The sequence below is a fragment of the Perognathus longimembris genome, chromosome 24, assembly GCF_023159225.1.
Source record: "Perognathus longimembris pacificus isolate PPM17 chromosome 24, ASM2315922v1, whole genome shotgun sequence".
Lineage (NCBI taxonomy): Eukaryota > Metazoa > Chordata > Mammalia > Rodentia > Heteromyidae > Perognathus > Perognathus longimembris.
Genome location: NC_063184.1, coordinates 10779212 through 10796105, shown reverse-complemented (window position 1 = coordinate 10796105; position 16894 = coordinate 10779212). Strand labels below are relative to the sequence as shown.

Below are 16894 nucleotides of genomic sequence, written 5' to 3'. Positions count from 1 at the left end.
TTTGCTTTAGTTTTACATGCTTATTAGAAGGATCCATTTTATGGCTAAATCTTGCTAACATGATCATTTCTGTAAGTACATTTCAAGTACTCAGTATAATAAAACTGCAGAATCAAAAGACCCAGGGAGGAAACAACGGAAAGGAAAGACATTATTTAAACACAGCTAAAACAGAAAGATACTATTTTGAGGCTGGCCCTGGTACCTTATACTTATGAGGAGGCTGAGATCTGAGGATCACAATTTGAAGCCAGTCAAAGCAGGAAAATTCATGAGACTCTTATCTCCAATTACCAAAAACAAAAACAAAACACAAAAACCAAAAGTGGTGCTGTGATTCAAGTGGTAGAGTGCCAGACTAGAGCAAAAACAGCTAAGGGACATCCCCTAGGCCACGAGTTCAAGCCCTAGTATTGGCGCCCACAGAAACAAGCAAACAAAAATGAGACCTTGAATCAAATTACACAGGGGCTTTATAGTCTGAAGTTTCAATAAGTCAGAAGAGATTTCTACTTTTTCTTTTAAATGTTAAGCATATTTTTGTGTGGATGTGAAACTCCCAAGGAAAACAGCAGCAAGCTAGCCCTGTGCTAGGAGTTCCTATAAACACACTCTATAGTTATATATAAAAGATTGTAGAGTTTAAGTTTATTCTTTTTTAACAAAAAAAGTATTTTTCTAGTTACCTTTATGACTTTGGAAAAATTCTTGACCTATCTGCTCTAGGGCATGAAATGGTAACTGAGCTCAAAGAGGAAAGAAAAAGAGGAAAGAAAGAAAGCCTTTGAAGCTATAAGCCTGTTGTCTATACAATTCATTTTAGTACCCTTCCAGGTAGGTTTTTTATGTTCTATGAAAATGCCTGTGGTTTCACACAGAGAAAAACTGCTTCTTTGGGGTCAGGGGAATCGCAAAGATCCCATTAAAAACTTCCCTGCTTTAGTGTGCAGGAATGTCAGAAGCTCTTCCATGAAGTGACAATATGCTGTGTGGCCTGCCTCTGGGGATTCCTTACAGGCTCATCTCTGCTGGAACTGGAGATTAAACACAGTGCCTGGGAACTATGTCTAAGGCCTGAATGAACTCTACAGTTTTAGCTCCTCGTGTCCCCTTGCCATTCCAATAGTGCACATGTTCTTTCAGTTTTCACATGAAAGAAATCTACAGGAGTCAAAATTGAAGCTTCTGTTGAGTTATTGGAACATGGATATGTCTCACAAGGAACAAAATCTAGACTTCAGTAACTGGGCCCTCACCAAGATAATGCAGTGACACACAGAAATATTAGTGGTGGAAGCCTGAATGTCGGTTATCACAGTAAAGTGGGAGGAGGACAAGGAAAGGCGTGGCGCGTGGTCATCCATAGAGCAGTTAGGGAGTACAGCAATGTGGAAGTCCAGTACTCACCAATATTTGTAAATCAAACAAGAAGGGGCTTACCATTTATTCTTGGCCAATCATTACACATTCGTATTGATTGTAAGGTACAATATCCATACTAGTGGGGCACTGGTGGCTCATGGCTATAATCCTGCTCAGGAGGCTAAGATCTAAGGATCAGTCTTCAAAGCAAAAAATTCCATCAGACTGATCTCCAATAAAGTGGAGCTGTGGCTCAAGAGGTAGAGTGCCACCTGTAAGCAAAAGAAGCTCAGGGACAGTGCTCAGGCCCAGAGTTCAAACCCCAGGACCGGCAATAATAATAATAGTAATTAACAACAACAATAAAAGCTTCGATTCTGAAAGAGAAGAGTGTAATGGTGAAACATTGCTGTGTGGTACTATCCACACCCTTTAGCCAGAATTAGCATAAAAATTTTGGTGACATAGTATAAATATAGAAATAAGGATTAATCTTGATCAGGGACAGCCCAAAGAAGAAAGCAGAGTGGTATGTCATAGGCATCTTAATTGTTGGTTGTTCCTGGATGAAGGTGAAGGCATAAACATTAGTTGCTAAATGGTTGGTGAGTAAGAGTGGAGCAGGAGGAAAGGAGTTTTCTAAAGGTGCTTTGACTCTGAGTCACTGGGGAGCTGGAAGCCCCAGAAAGTGTAATCTTTTGATTCTGAAATTAGAGATGGATGCAGACAGCAGGCGGAACACATCAAGGGACCCAGGAAGGAGGAACTGAGAAATAAGTGTATATAGATTATATACTTGGCTCTTGGCAATTGTTTATTATATTGTATAATTTTCACAGCGAGGCAAGGTAGTTTAAAAAAATTTTTTTAGGGGAGGCTTGGGATGAATCATTTTCTTTCAAATCTTCTAGCAAATAAATGACAGACAGATATCAGAGTTTGAATGCTAAGCTCTTTCTCTAAAGTATGTTAATCTCTCTAATAGCATAGTACCTAATTTTGAAGTAGTTTTTAAATGATAGGACAAATAATACATGTGTCACTCAGAAAGAGAAAGCATAGTAAGGTGATGGGAGAATAATCAGAGCTAATCTCCTGAGCTATGCTACGGGCCAGGGACTGTCCTCTGGTCTTGTGATGTAACAGTACGTTTAATCTTCCAAGCAACACAATGGAGAGATGATTATTTTGTTACATGGAAAGGTGAAGTTTAAATAAAAAAGAAATGACTGTAGACAATGAATCTCCAATTGATTTTTTTTTTCCAGTCCTGGGGCTTGAACTCAGGGCCTGAGCACTCTCCCTGGCTTCTTTTTGTTCAAGGCTACCACACTACCACTTGAGCCACAGCGCCACTTCTGGCTTTTTCTATGTATGTGGTGCTGAGGAATGGAGCCCAGGGCTTCATGTATATGAGGCAAGCACTTTACCAGTAGGCCATATTCCTAGCCCCTACAATTGATCTTATAGTGAGATATCAGATGATAGCGAATGTGTCACTCAAATACTTAAAAATATTTTTATCATTAAGCAGCAGTGCAAAGCACAATAGAGTCTCTTAAGGGTGATAGTGTACTGTGTAATTATACATGATTTCTAGTAACAGAAACCATAGGACAAAGGACAGAATGGTCAGAATGATCAGGTGCTGGATTCATCCAACATCACGGTGCCCACAGTAGCAATGTTTATGTCCTTCTTCAGTTGCTCCTGCTGGGAGCTGAGGAGCTACACAGCTCCCCTAAGTCTAACATGTAAAATGTTTAGTTACATAAACTAAGTAACTATATCAAACCACATCTGGACTGAAAGCAACTAAATCTTAGTGAAAGTTAGAGTTTTTGTTTGCCTGCTTTTTGCTTGAACTTTTTTTTGTAACCAGAAAAAAACCCCCAAAGATCAAATAAAGCAAACTGAAAAGGAAGGGACTGATGATAAATACAGAAAGCAGGAAGGGCTCAGAATGCCACATTTGCCCCGCTGACCAATGAGGTCAGTGAGCAATAGAATATTTCATGCCATGGAAAGATCGAACTTTCTGGATCGAAATGTGGTACAATAATAAACTAAATAATGTCAGGTTCCAGATCAAGAAGGAAACATCGTATCAAAGATGGTTCTCGACATTTCATCTCCTGGTCAGCTAAAATGGAATGTTATTAAAATAGAAAGATTATTTCCATGAAATTGGCATTTTAAAATGTCAATAGTGAAGGATGAATATATTATCCTTATTGATGATTCCTTTTTAGGAAAAACTTTCGGATAAAAGTAAGTCGCCAAGACATCCATCTTAGGCAATAGAACATGGCGTAGGTGTTTAGTAAAATTTCACAGAATCTAATGAGAAGTGAGTTACCCAAGTACAGTCATCGTGCCAGAGAGGAGCACAGGTAGTAGGAGACTGTAGGTTCAATCTCCAGTATAGCAAAAATAAACAAGCAAAGAGGAGGCAAAGTGTGGATTTGGATACTTATAATAATCTTAGGACTCTGGGAGGTCAGGAAGATTGAGATGGAAGCCAGACTGGGCTATGAAGTGGTGCTCTCCTCTCTCTCACTCCCTGCATATATATGCAGGTATGTGTAATTTATTAGTTGTGAATTCTATTTTCAAAATTTGAAAGCATCATATTAAAAGGAGATAAGACTTTGAATTTTTATGATGCTGATTGTTTCATGATTACTGAAGGTAGAGACAATTTGATTTACTCACGTCTAATAGTGGAAAGGAAAGAGTGCTTTAAATTGGTGTTGAGTATAAAAGTAAAGAGAAATGCCCTTCTTTTGTATGAGTGCTATAAGACATATTTGCATTTTTGCTTTTGTTATATTGATGTGTGTGTGTGTGTGTGTGTGTGTGTGTGTGTGTGTGTGTGTTATTTGGTTGGTCATGGGGCTTGAACTCAGAGCCTGAGCACTCACTGTCCCTGAGCTTTGTTGTTGTTTTTTTTTTTTTTGGCCAGTCCTGGGTCTTGGACTCAGGGCCTGAGCACCATCCCTGGCTTCTTCCCGCTTAAGGCTAGCACTCTGCCACCTGAGCCACAGTGCCCCTTCTTGCCATTTTCCATATATGTGGTGCTGGGGAATCAAACCGAGAGCTTCATGTGTAGGAGGCAAGCACTCTTGCCACTAGGCCATATTCCCAGCCTGTCCCTGAGCTTTTTTTTTTTTCTCAAATTTTTATTATCAAACTGATGTACAGAGAGGTTACAGTATCATACGTTGGGCATTGGATACATTTCTTGTACTGTTTGTTGCCTTGTCCCTCATGCCCCCCTCCCTCCCCCCCTTTCCCTCCCCCCCCCCAGGTGTTCAGTTCACTGATACCAAACAGTTTTGCAAGTATTGCTTTTGTAGTTATTTCTCTTTTTTTACCCTGTGTCTCTCAAATTTGGTATTCCCTTTGAATTTCCTACTTCCAATACCAGTAAACACGGTTTCCAATATACTCAGATAAGATTGCAGAGATAGTGTAGGTACAAACATAGGAAGGTGATACAAGAACATCATCAATAATAGAAACTACACATACACATAGGACGTTGAAAGTAGTTACAAATGTGATATATCACTTGTTTCCATAACATGGAGTTCATTTCACTTAGCATCATCTTATGTGTTTCAAAGGGTATAGCTATTGGGCCTTGTGATGCTCTGCTATGGCTTGCCTAAACCTGTACTAATTATTCCCAATATGGGAGGCCATAGAGTCCATGTTTCTTTGGGTCTGGCTCACTTCACTTAGTATAACTTTTTCCAAGTCCTTCCATTTCCTTACAAATGGAACAATGTCATTCTTTCTGATAGAGGCATAACATTCCATTGTGTAAATGTACCACATTTTCCTGATCCATTCATCTATGGAGGGGCATCTGGGTTGGTTCCAGCTTCTCGCTATGACAAATTGTGCTGCGATGAACATTGTTGTGCTGGTGGCATTACTGTGATTTTGTTTGTGGGCTTTTGGATAGATACCCAACACTGGGGCTGCTGGGTCATAGGGGAGTTCTATATTGAGCCTTCTGAGGAATCTCCATACTGCTTGCCAGAGTGGCTGAACCAGTTTACATTCCCACCAACAATGAAGTAGGGTTCCCTTTTGGCCACATCCCCTCCAACAATTGTTATTATTAGTTTTCTTGATATATGACATTCTTGCTGGGGTGAGGGCTCTACCACTGTGGGCCACAGTGTTACTTCTGGTTTTCTGGTAGTTAATTGAAGTCTCAGGGACTTTCCTGCCTGGGCTGGCTTTTACATGTGATCCTCAGATCTCAGCTTCCTGAGTAGCTAGGGTTAGAGGTCTGAGCCACTGGTGCTCAGGCTTTGTTATATTGTTGATGGTGGTTGCCCTTAGCAGTTTGACATTTGTATGGAAGAAATAAAGATAGGTAGCCTACAAATAAAGATTTGTATGTTAGAAATAAACATAGGTAAGGAAAAGAGTGGGGAGGAAATGAGTGTCAGAAACTAGAGGCTATATCACTGGAGGTGGTCATGGGGAGGTGGTTAGGATTAGACATGACAGTAGAGATCTACTGCTGGCCTAATAGGCATATAGCAACAAAGGATCACAGAACATCTGTACAAATGGAAAGAATGGAATGCAACAGAGTTTCTACTACTCCTAATACATTGTAAGATCTGTGATGGCCAGAGCATTGTGTGTGTTTCTGTATGTGCAAATGTGTTCCTGTACCTTTATTGTAAGTGTGATCCATTTGAACATGTAGAAAACAAATACTACATTTTTAGCACAAGCAGTGATTATTCTCCATTTTTTCTAGCCATATTTTTGGGAATCCTGCAATTTCCATTGTATGATCAGTAGTCTTATTCTGCCTATAAATCATCTTTTAATTTTGACTCCTATTTCTCTTTTGTAATTTGCATTTTTATTCATTTCATCTCTTCACATATTCAAGATTATCAATAGATTCAGTGACTGGACCATTTCATAACAAAATCAAGTAACTGGAAAAATAACTAGACAAGAACTGACAAAATAGTAATGAGAGCAAAACAAACAAGCATTTAATCTAATGGATAAATTGCTGCAGATTGTCAGTCTCAGGGGTTCACAGAGCATTTGTGTATGTACACTAATATCATTGCATATTTGCCTTTTTTAATTTAAGTGATATTTGGGCCTAGCATGTAGCCACTGAATAAGTACTTATGGAAGAACAGAAATAAATGTTTGCAGCAACCAATCATATTTTCAATATATGAGGAAAGATTTTTGTTGTTCACTTACATGATTATCATCTATATGTGCCTGCTAGACAGAAGTACTTTGAAGAGTACAGGGACAAACATAATATAATATCCAGGCAGTGATTGGTGCCTTACACCTGTATTTCCAGATACTCAACAGGCTGAGGTCTGAGGATTAGAGTTCAAACTCCAGTTAATCACCAAAAAGTAAAAAGTGAAGGTGTGGCTGGTAGTACACCAGACTTGAACTTACAAAGCTCCATAAGAGTTCCCAGGCTCTGGCTGGGGCTCTGCCCCAGTACTGGCAGACACACACACACACACACACACACACACACACACACGGCTCCAATATTGAGTCTTGTAACTACTGTGAAAGTGATGATCCAAATAGAGAATTAGTTTATTAATAAAAATGCAGGAGAAATAGCAAGAGAGTAAAGGCAAAATGATGTTGGGAAGGCCAGTGGGGGGAAAGATGAGATCTGAGGACATGAGTAAGTTTGTATTTTATATGAATATGGTGCCCTAGAGCAAGTCTGAGCTTTAGAATGATCTCTTGGCAGCGGTATGAAGAATGAGTTGAAACAAAGCAAATCTACCATGGGAAATGGCCTAGCTAGTAGTTACAGTCCTTCTGTTAGGAGTGAATTACTGGCCTGAAACAGTAGCAAAGGGATAGAAAAAGCAGACTCTTCGGTCCTGGCATATGGAAAAGAGACTGTGAAAATGATCAAGGTTTTCAGCGTAGGCAAAGGTGTATACAGGATGATGCTTACCCAGCCAGAGAAAACTGCCAGGAGCCATGCTGTGGAGGAAATGCTCAGGAGGGAGAATTTGTATTGGCCTGTGAAAACATGGAGCATGTTTAAATACCAACTTGAAAACACCGTAGAAAGTAAAATAATTTTTCTTGACATATTTTTTCTGTTCTTAAAAGACAAAGGCTTAATTTTTAGAGATCATTTTTTCTTAATGTATTTCCTTCTTCTCTCCCTCTCTCTTTCTTCCTCCCTCCCATTGTTTGTCCTTCCTATCTTCCTTCCTTTCTTTCTTCCTTCCTGCCTTCCTTCCTTCCTCTCTCCCTCCCTCCTCCCTCCTCCCTTCCTTCCTTCCTTCCTTCCTTCCTTCCTTCCTTCCGTCTTTCTGTAGAGAAGGGAAATTGAATACTAATCTAATACCATGATTTATAAACTTGTGGCCGTAAAGATTAAAATATACAAACATTAGCGTAAGAGTCTATTATAGTTCATTATTATGCAGTTGGAAATACAAAAGTTAGACAAAGGACAAAGGGTGAACCAGTGCAACAGCAATAGTCACAAGACAATATGTTGGAAATCCACTTTACAACTTGGTGGGGAGGGATCGGGGGACAGGGAAAGTGGGAGAAAAATGAGGGAGAGTGTAACACATTTCACAAGAAATGTACTCACTACCTTATGTCCCTTATGTAACTGTAACCCCTCTGTATGTCACCTTAGCAACAAAATTAAATGAAAAAAATAAAATGGGATCCACAGAAGTATATAGACATTTTAGCTCAGAAGATAGATCATATCATTATATATTTAGAAGAATGAATTAACAATATTTATTTTCTAATATTAATAATTGTCATAGACTCATAGAGTTTTTTATTTCCTACAGTGATTCTATTTCCAAAAATAGAGCATAGTTGAGAACTTAAATAGTTTTCCTGGGAGAACAAATGATATTCAGTCAGGATATTTATTTCAATATGAATAATATGTGAAGGATTATAACAAGTCCCTTTTTTCCCCGCCAATCCTGGGGCTTGAACTCAGGGCCTGAGCACTGTCCCTGGCTTCATTTTGCTCAAGGCTAGCACTCTACCCCCGAGCTACAGGGCCACTTCCATTTTTTTTTTCCTTTTTATGTGGTGCTGATGAATTGAACCAAGGGCTTCATGCATGCTAGGCAAGCACTCTACCACTAGGCCATATTCCCAGCCAAATATAACAAGTCTTTATACTTCAAGGCACATGAAATAAATTTATTTTGCATAGACATTAAGATAGAACTCAAGTGAATTAACAGTTGAACCAATGAATTTCAGATTCATTTTGGCACTCTAGTTTTCATGGGGTGTGAAATAGAGTTGAGTTCATCTATCATTCCCTCATTATAGTTCAATCTTGATTAAATACACATTCATGGTGTAGTTTGAAATAAAAGCATATTTTACAATCACTCACTGAAGTAAAATGTAACAGCCAACTTGATTCAACATTTTAACATAGCAAGAGAAAACCAGCTACTATCCTCTTAATAAAGGAGGTTTAATTGTTAGTTTTAAGGCAAATACTTACATCTCATCCAGTTTGGAGGATTATTAGATATTTGCTCTGGGCTTGAATTGATTCTGTGTGTATATTTTCATGCTAGTACTGGGACTGGAACTCTTGCACTCTTGTTTGCTTTTGTTCACTTAAAGAGGGCTCCCTACCACTTGACCCATAGCTCTACTTCCATGTTTTTGGTGGTTACTTGGAGATGAGTCTCACAAACTATCCTGACTTTCCTTCCTGGGCTGGCTTCAAGCATGATCCTTAGATCTTAGTCTTTTGAGTAGCTAGGATTATAAGTATCAGCTATTAGTGCCTGGTTTGAGCTTAAATCAATTCTTGACTGACCAATTTCTGGGAGTATATTTCCATGGCTATGTCTTTTGCTTCATTTCACTTTGTGGGTGTGTTATTATTGTTGCTGTGGTAGAGAAGCTGTTGTCTTAAAATACTTTTTTTTGGCCAGTCCTGGGCCTTGAACTCAGGGCCTGAGCACTGTCCCTGGCTTCTTCCCGCTCAAGGCTAGCACTCTGCCACTTGAGCCACAGCACCACTTCTGGCCGTTTTCTGTATATGTGGTGCTGGGGAATCGAACCTAGGGCCTCGTGTATCCGAGGCAGGCACTCTTGCCACTAGGCTATATCCCCAGCCCTGTCTTAAAATACTTTGAGACCAATAGATTAGAATATTTGAGTTACAATTTCATGGAGCTTGAGCTCTGTTTCTTAGTTAAAGAATGTTTTTGCAACTTCCAAACCTCTATTTTGTGGCATAGGCCAAAATGCTTATCAAAAGTTAGTTCTTAGCACCTCCGATGTGAATGTACAAATAGTATATATGTGTGTATCAAATTCTAAAGGAAATTCTAAAGGAAAACCTTGTCCAGGTACTAAGTGATGTAGGAAGTGAATGACATAGATAAGAAATACTTGATTTTTATTGGCTGATTTCAGTCATGGATAATTTTAATTAATTGGAGCTCAGTGGTGGGACTTCCTCTATTCTAGCAGTAAGATATTATTTGGGGGCTGGGAATGGGGCTTAGTGGTAGAGTGCTTGCCTAGCATGCATGAAGACCTTGGTTTGATTCCTCAGTACCACATAAACAGAAAAAGGCAGAAGTGGTGCTGTGACTCAGGGGGTAGAGTGCTAGCCTTGAGCACAGAGAGGCTCAGGGATAGTGCCCAGGCCCTGAGTTCAAGCCCCAGGACTGGCAAAAGAAAATATATTACTTAGGAAGGTTAATACTTTTGAGTATACAGATCTGTCATTTATCTTATGTGGATGTATGAGCACAGTGTTTACTGTGGAGGGTAAGAATCCTTTTTAATAGATTCATCTAGAACAACTGTGGCCTGCAGCATAAAGGCCATGCCTGGTCAGCTTTGTTCCTGGCCTCCCTTGAATAGTCACCTTGTCAAAGACTGTTGTTCTTTGGGCCTCAAACATTCCCCACTTACTCATCAATAGCTATGTCTGTATGGTGTTCATTTGTTTTTACTTGATTATATTAATTATAAAATAACTAATGTTACAATTGCACATGTTTACACTGTGTTTCAATCAGTCTCCCCACCTCTATCATACTCCCTGCTCCCTAATTCTCCCCCTAAAGCAGCCCCAACAGATTTCCTTGTTCTGTTTTCATAGTTTCAAACAATAGACTTCAATAATATTCAAATTCCTTTACTTCCCCTGCCAGCCCAACTTCCTCCCAGTAGGCCCCAACTTCCTCCCAGTAGGCTCCACCCACTGAAAAGTCTAGGTCCACTTCTCTCCCTCCCTATCCTCTTACTGATCAACAGCTTTCATTGAGTTTCTCTTTGCTTCTCTAATATATATACACATGTATATATGTACATATACATACATACATACATATGTACATACATATATATGTATATATATTTGCACTGTATTACAAAGTTGTTCACCCTCTTTCTTTTTCCTTTCTCCTCTCCTCTTCTCCTCCTGAGTATCACTTAGTTTGAGTTATGTTCTGTATTTGATCATATAACTGTCTACGTGTATGGGTATGTATAAATATACATATGCATATGCCCATGGATATGTATGTCTTAGGTTTAGCTTCTATATATGAGTGAAAACATACAGTATTTTGTTTATGAGCTCAAATGGTTTCCTTCAGTATGATGTCTTTGAATTGTAGCTACTTCCTAGCAAATAATAACAAATAACATGATTTTAGTTTTCTTTATGGCTGTGGTGTGTGTGTGTGTGTGTGTGTGTGTGTGTGTGTGTGTGTAGCTCACACCTTTATCCATTCATCTGTGGTTGGGCACATCAGTTGACTCTATTGCTTGGCTCTTCTTAACAGTACTGTGATAAACATGCTATGTAGGAGTCTTTCCACGATATTGATTTATTCTTCTTTATATTTAGGACCAATAGTGCCATGATTGGATCATAAGAAAGATCTGTTTTTAGTCTTTTGAGGAATCTCTATACTTATTTCCACCAAGGCTGTGTAGTGTATTCATTTTAAACTTAACATTACTGAATATTTTCATATTTCTGAGCTGTCTCAGTTGAGGTGTAGAGACTTACAAGAAATGTTTAACTTAGAAACTGGCTTAGGTTTCACAAGTATAACTTGTAAAGCCAAGCTGGGTTGTAACAGAACCCCTTTTTGCTTTGGGTTTTGATCCCTTGTCCCTCCCTTCGCATAAAGCTTGTGGGCAGCCCCTGTTCTAAAAGCTAATTACTTTCTATATTATATTTACAGGTTGTTCTTCAGATAAAGAGTGTATGGGCTAAATTGTTTCACACATGTTGGTTGTATTTTAAAATCTGGTTTAATAGGACAGAGTATACAATTAGACAAATGGCCTTTTGGCTTAGGTCAACGGCATTTCTAGCCTCATAGTCTCTTTAATGTCAGTCATTGACATTTATTGAACATTTACATTGTGCTAGGCATTGTGTCCAGCAACCTTTAGAAAACTTCACAAGTTCTTAGTGCTTGTATATTACGAATGTTGTTCTTAATATTCCAGAAATCAAGAGGTAGCAATGTGGAGTGGAAAAAAATAGATGCAAGGAATGTAAGATTAGATTGGTTAATTGATGTTTGTGAGCCCATGAATTGCTTGACAATATTCACTTTGATTAATTTGTGTAGAGCATAAACAGTAAAAAGTCATTTCTCCTGTCCTCAATTAGAAAAGTTATGGCACATGTTAGTGTAGGAACTGCAGTATGGATCAATAAATTATGCATTTTTTCCCCTTAGTCAATCAATTATATAACAGATCCAATTGGTGAAAGTCATTATGTGTTTAACATTTAGTCAAGTAAACTATATTGAATGGGCACCAACGTGGGAGAAAATAGCATGCCATGTGGGTTATTGTACAGGCTGTTCTAGTTTTATTTCCATAGATCAGTGATCCTTGAAGTTAGAAGAACTTGTCCTCGGTTTTATTTGATTATGTTGGCGTTGAGAATTTTGTACACAAGAGGCATCAGCTTAATTAGATAAGGATATTTGACTAAAGCAAGTTAGTCTAGAATTGTGTTGTCATGATAATTAATATACAGTGAGATTGTAACCCAAGCAGATTTTATTTAAAAAGTGACCCGAACTTATACATTAATCATGAATTATGAAATGTTAGCCAGTCTCGTGTGTGGACAGTTGTTTTGTACATGAGAGCTTAGATGAAGAGAATTGTTGGGGTTGTTAATTTGCCGGGCTTAGCTCTATCCCTCCCCAACACGTGGGGAAGGGTCCTGGGCTTACCTATCTCTTCTGCGGGGGATCCATACCTACTCTCTCATGCCCCCTCCGGCCAGTAGGGTATCGGACGCGGGAGTGGGGTCCTGGGTTTAGCCTTGGGTCGTGTGTGGGTGCGAGACTTCCATGCTCGCCAGCTCAAGGAAGACAGGAGCGTGTGGTCTCGGAGAAAACCTCTAGGGCTTCTGTTTATTCAAATGAGGAGCCCCCCAGATATACCCCCAAGGGCGGGCACAAGAGAGGGATTGCAGATTGGTCACAGAGGGCTGTCCATCAAGTGATATCAGGGGACCTCCTTTGGGGGGGCGGAGGCCCAGCCCCCCAAGGATTGGGTTTCTGGGGTGTCCTCCATTACACGTGCTGCCCCAGGAGCAGGGCCTTCTCTTCCTGCCAAGGAGGAAGGGGAGGGACAGGCCAAGGTCAGCAGTGGCCCCTTAAAGGCACAGCTGACCCCAACAGAGAATATCATTACTAGAACTATATCACTATTTTATTTGAATGATATATGTTCTTATAACTTGGAGGAGAAAGATGAAACATCAATTCTATGATTCTCAGTGGGTTTCATTCTATTTTGCCCCTTAAAAGACTTGCAAGCTCTGTGCTGGTAGCTCATGCCTGTAATCCTAGCTACTCAAGAGGCTGAGATCTGAGAATACCTGTTAGAAGACAGCTCAGGTAGAAAAGTCTTGACGGACTCTTATCTCTAATTGAATCCCCAAACCCAGGAGTATAGTTGTGGTAGAGTGCCTGCTTTGAGCTGAAAGCTAAGGGATAATGATCAGGTCCTGAGTCCAAGCCCCAGAACAAAAACAAATGAACCACAGAGACTTGCATAAAAACCTATTTGTTAAAGTATTTTAAATACAATAGCATTTACCCTTGACAATGAACTAATGAAAACCTTCTAGGACTTTTGCACTCAATAAGCCTTAGCATTTTTATGTATACCCTTACAGAGGTGTTTGCCTGTACCTAACATCTGCCCTGGGCAAACAACACTAGGATTATATCCAGTCTGAAAGATGGTGGTATCAGTCTATGTATGGATCTAGCCAATTAGCAGCTGGAAGAAATGAAGTTATTAGCAGGAGTTTTTCTTTGAAGTAATTCAAAATTTGATTTACTACATGTTATAAAGTGTAAGATACAACATTGATCAAGATGTACTATATTCATAAACTGCTTCAGTGAATGGAAAGTTCTTTGTGCAACTACTTAAAGCTGATAAAAATGTCCTTCCTGTCATTTGTAATGTTATAACCTATATCACCTCAGGATTGGGCCCTCAACCAGGCCATGTGGTTGTGTCTCAATCTTGGACCAGAGACATGAGCAAAGTTAATCTTTTATATATATATGTATATATATACATATATATATATATTTACTAATACTTGCTAAAAAAAAAAAAAGAATAAAACCCCCATTAGCTCACAGAGTAGATTCACAAAGATTTGTCTAACCAAGTCCCATAAAGCTGCTCTACAAAACCCTCTCTAGAGAATAAGACAATTTCCACAGGAAAGTCACTTTCAAATGGTAAGATGTAGAAAGTATGTAGAGTGTCCACAATGTCTCCAGGCTATCAGTGGGGCTAATATTTAGGAAGGGTAGAGCCAGAGCAAAAGGGTCCTCACCTTGGGCATCAGCTCCTGGGTATCACAGAAATGTGGCCTCTTCTACAATGTTCTTTCATCCTTCTCGTGAGGGAAACAACTGACCTGGTCCAGAGTCCCATAGACCAGAGAATGTGACACAACAGAGAAAGTCATTCTTCTCCTTTCTCTCTCCCATTCACATGGTCTAAGTACATGGCCAGCTTGAGCATCCACTGCTTGCTGGATGTTATTTAGATGTCAACAGGTTGGATGTCTTCGAAGCCAGAAGCCCTAGAGCAGGAAGGGATCTAGCAAACATCTAATCCAACTCCTTTACCTCCAAACTGAAGAAGCCCAGACTTAATGAGAATCATACACATCCACAGAGGTAGTTTAGTGGTAGATCTGAATCCTGGAACTAGTCATGCTTTATTAGAAAATATTTGCAAAATCTCACTTGAAGAACCTTGCCTTACCCAAGCATCAGTGGCTCATGTCTGTATACCTAGCTATTCCAAAGTCTGAGGTGTGAGGATAGAGGTTTAAAGTCAGCACGGGCAGAAAAAAAAGTCTGTGAGACTCTTCTCTCCAATTAACTAAAAAAAAAAAAAGGGGGGGGGAAGCATGGTTCCAGTGGTAGAGTACCAGTCTTAAGCAAAAACAGCTAAAGGCAATGCCTACGTCCTGAGTTCAAGTCCAAGAAAGAGAAGAAAAAATAACCTTGCTCCTTAGATTAATTTACAGAATCAAGACAGGTGTTTCTTTGAGGTATTAATTTCTTGATAATTCTGTGATCATGACTTCGTACTTATAAAGTGCAATACAAAACAGTACTGGTGGTTTTTCAGCTTTGCTGATTTTAGGGACCTGAACAGTGACTGTCAGAAGAAATCTGAGAAACCAGCTTTTGTTCTCAGCTGTAGTTGCTTTCCTCTTGTGGTGCATTTGAAACAGTCATACTGCTGAAGTAATAGCAGTAAAATGTGTAGAAATTTAAGATGATACTGCAAAGATATCACTTCACAGAGACTTTGAATTTTACTTGCTAAATTATGTCTCTGGTTCACAGATCCTACTCTAACATGCAAATATTTGCTTTCTGAGTAATTTGCCCTATTGCCTTTGAAGCATTTTTTTTCTAGAACAGTGGAGACATTGTTTGGTCCTGTTGGGTAGCATATCCCTTGTCAGATATGCACAGAGATCTCAACCATTGGACATATTTTTAAGACATGAGTCCTGCATACCATTGTTTTCACTTTGGTTTTGACCTGACACAATGTTATGTAAATCACATTGTCCAAGCTTTTGTGACAAATTCATCTGATCCTTAGGTCCAGTGAAATATCAATAGTGTGACTTGTTTGTTTTTCTGTATCTGCGTTTTGTTCTTTTACTTCGCAAACATTGAGCACTAATACATATAGTTATGAATATAAGAGTTCTAGGAAAGATAACAGGATTATCAAAAGAATAAGGCTGGGCACTGGTGGCTCATGACTGCAATTCTAGCTACTGAAATGGCTGAGATCTAAGGATTGTGGTTCAAAACCAGCCTGAGCACAAATGTCCATGAGACTCTTATTTCCAATTGGCTTGCAAAAAGCTGGAAGTGAGGGTGTGGATCAAGTTGAACATCAAGAGTTTTGAGAGACAAAGAGAAGCAACATTGCAAGGTCCTGAGTTCAAGCCCCAATGCCAGCACACACACACACACACACACACACACACAGAATAGTAGTCTCAACCTTATTGAAAAAGATACTAGAATAAAATAATAAAAATAAAGGACTAAAGTAGGCATGATGAAAACTTTCAGGGGAAAGTGAACTGTAAGATGATCTTGGAGAGGGAATATGACCAAGACACAAACTAGTGGAGGAGGAAGATGCATGCTTGGCTGAAGGAAAAGCAAAGTCAAAGGCTTGGTGGAAAAATAGTTAACATATTAATGAGACAGAAAGATGCCAGGGAGCAAGTCATGCTGTTAAAGCAAAGCAAAATTCTCAGCCCCTAGGGACATTTGTCTAATCTGGAATGAATACACACACACACACACACACACACACACACACACACACACACACTCCTAGCTATTCAGGAGGCTGAGATCTGAGGATTGCAGTTAGAGTCCACTTGGTTGGACAAATCTGAGAGACTTATTTTCTTTCCGATCTCTCCTTCCTTCTTTCCCTCCCTCCCTCCCTCCCTCCCTCCCTCCCTCCCTCCCTCCCTCCCTCCCTCCCTCCCTCCCTCCCTCCCTCCCTCCCTCCCTCCCTTCCTCCCTTCCTCCCTCCCTCCCTCCCTCCCTCCCTTCCTCCCTTCCTTCCATTTTTTCTTTCTTTCGTTTTTTGGTTACGGGTTTTGAACTCAGGGCCTGATCGCTGTCTTTGAGCTCTTTTGTTCAAGGCTAGTGCTCCACCACTTTGAGCCACAGCTCCACTTCTAGTTTTCTGGTGGTTAATTGGAGAGAAGAGTCTCATGGAATTTCCTGCCTGGGCTGGCTTTGAACAGTGATCCTCAGATCTCAACCTCCTAGGATGACAAGCATGGGCCACCAGCGCCTGACTTCATTATATTTAAGTGAAGTTACAAATACTACTTTCACATATTAAAAACTTACAAAGATAATAAGCGAATCAAATG

The 16894-nt window shown here is 39.7% G+C and overlaps 1 protein-coding gene across 1 annotated transcript in view; it reads left to right on the top strand.

The window, feature by feature from the left end:
* The window catches only part of Ank2 (ankyrin 2), a 457187-nt gene that overhangs the window by 231182 nt on the left and 209111 nt on the right, over positions 1 to 16894 (top strand). The gene's annotated exons all lie outside the window — the stretch shown is intronic.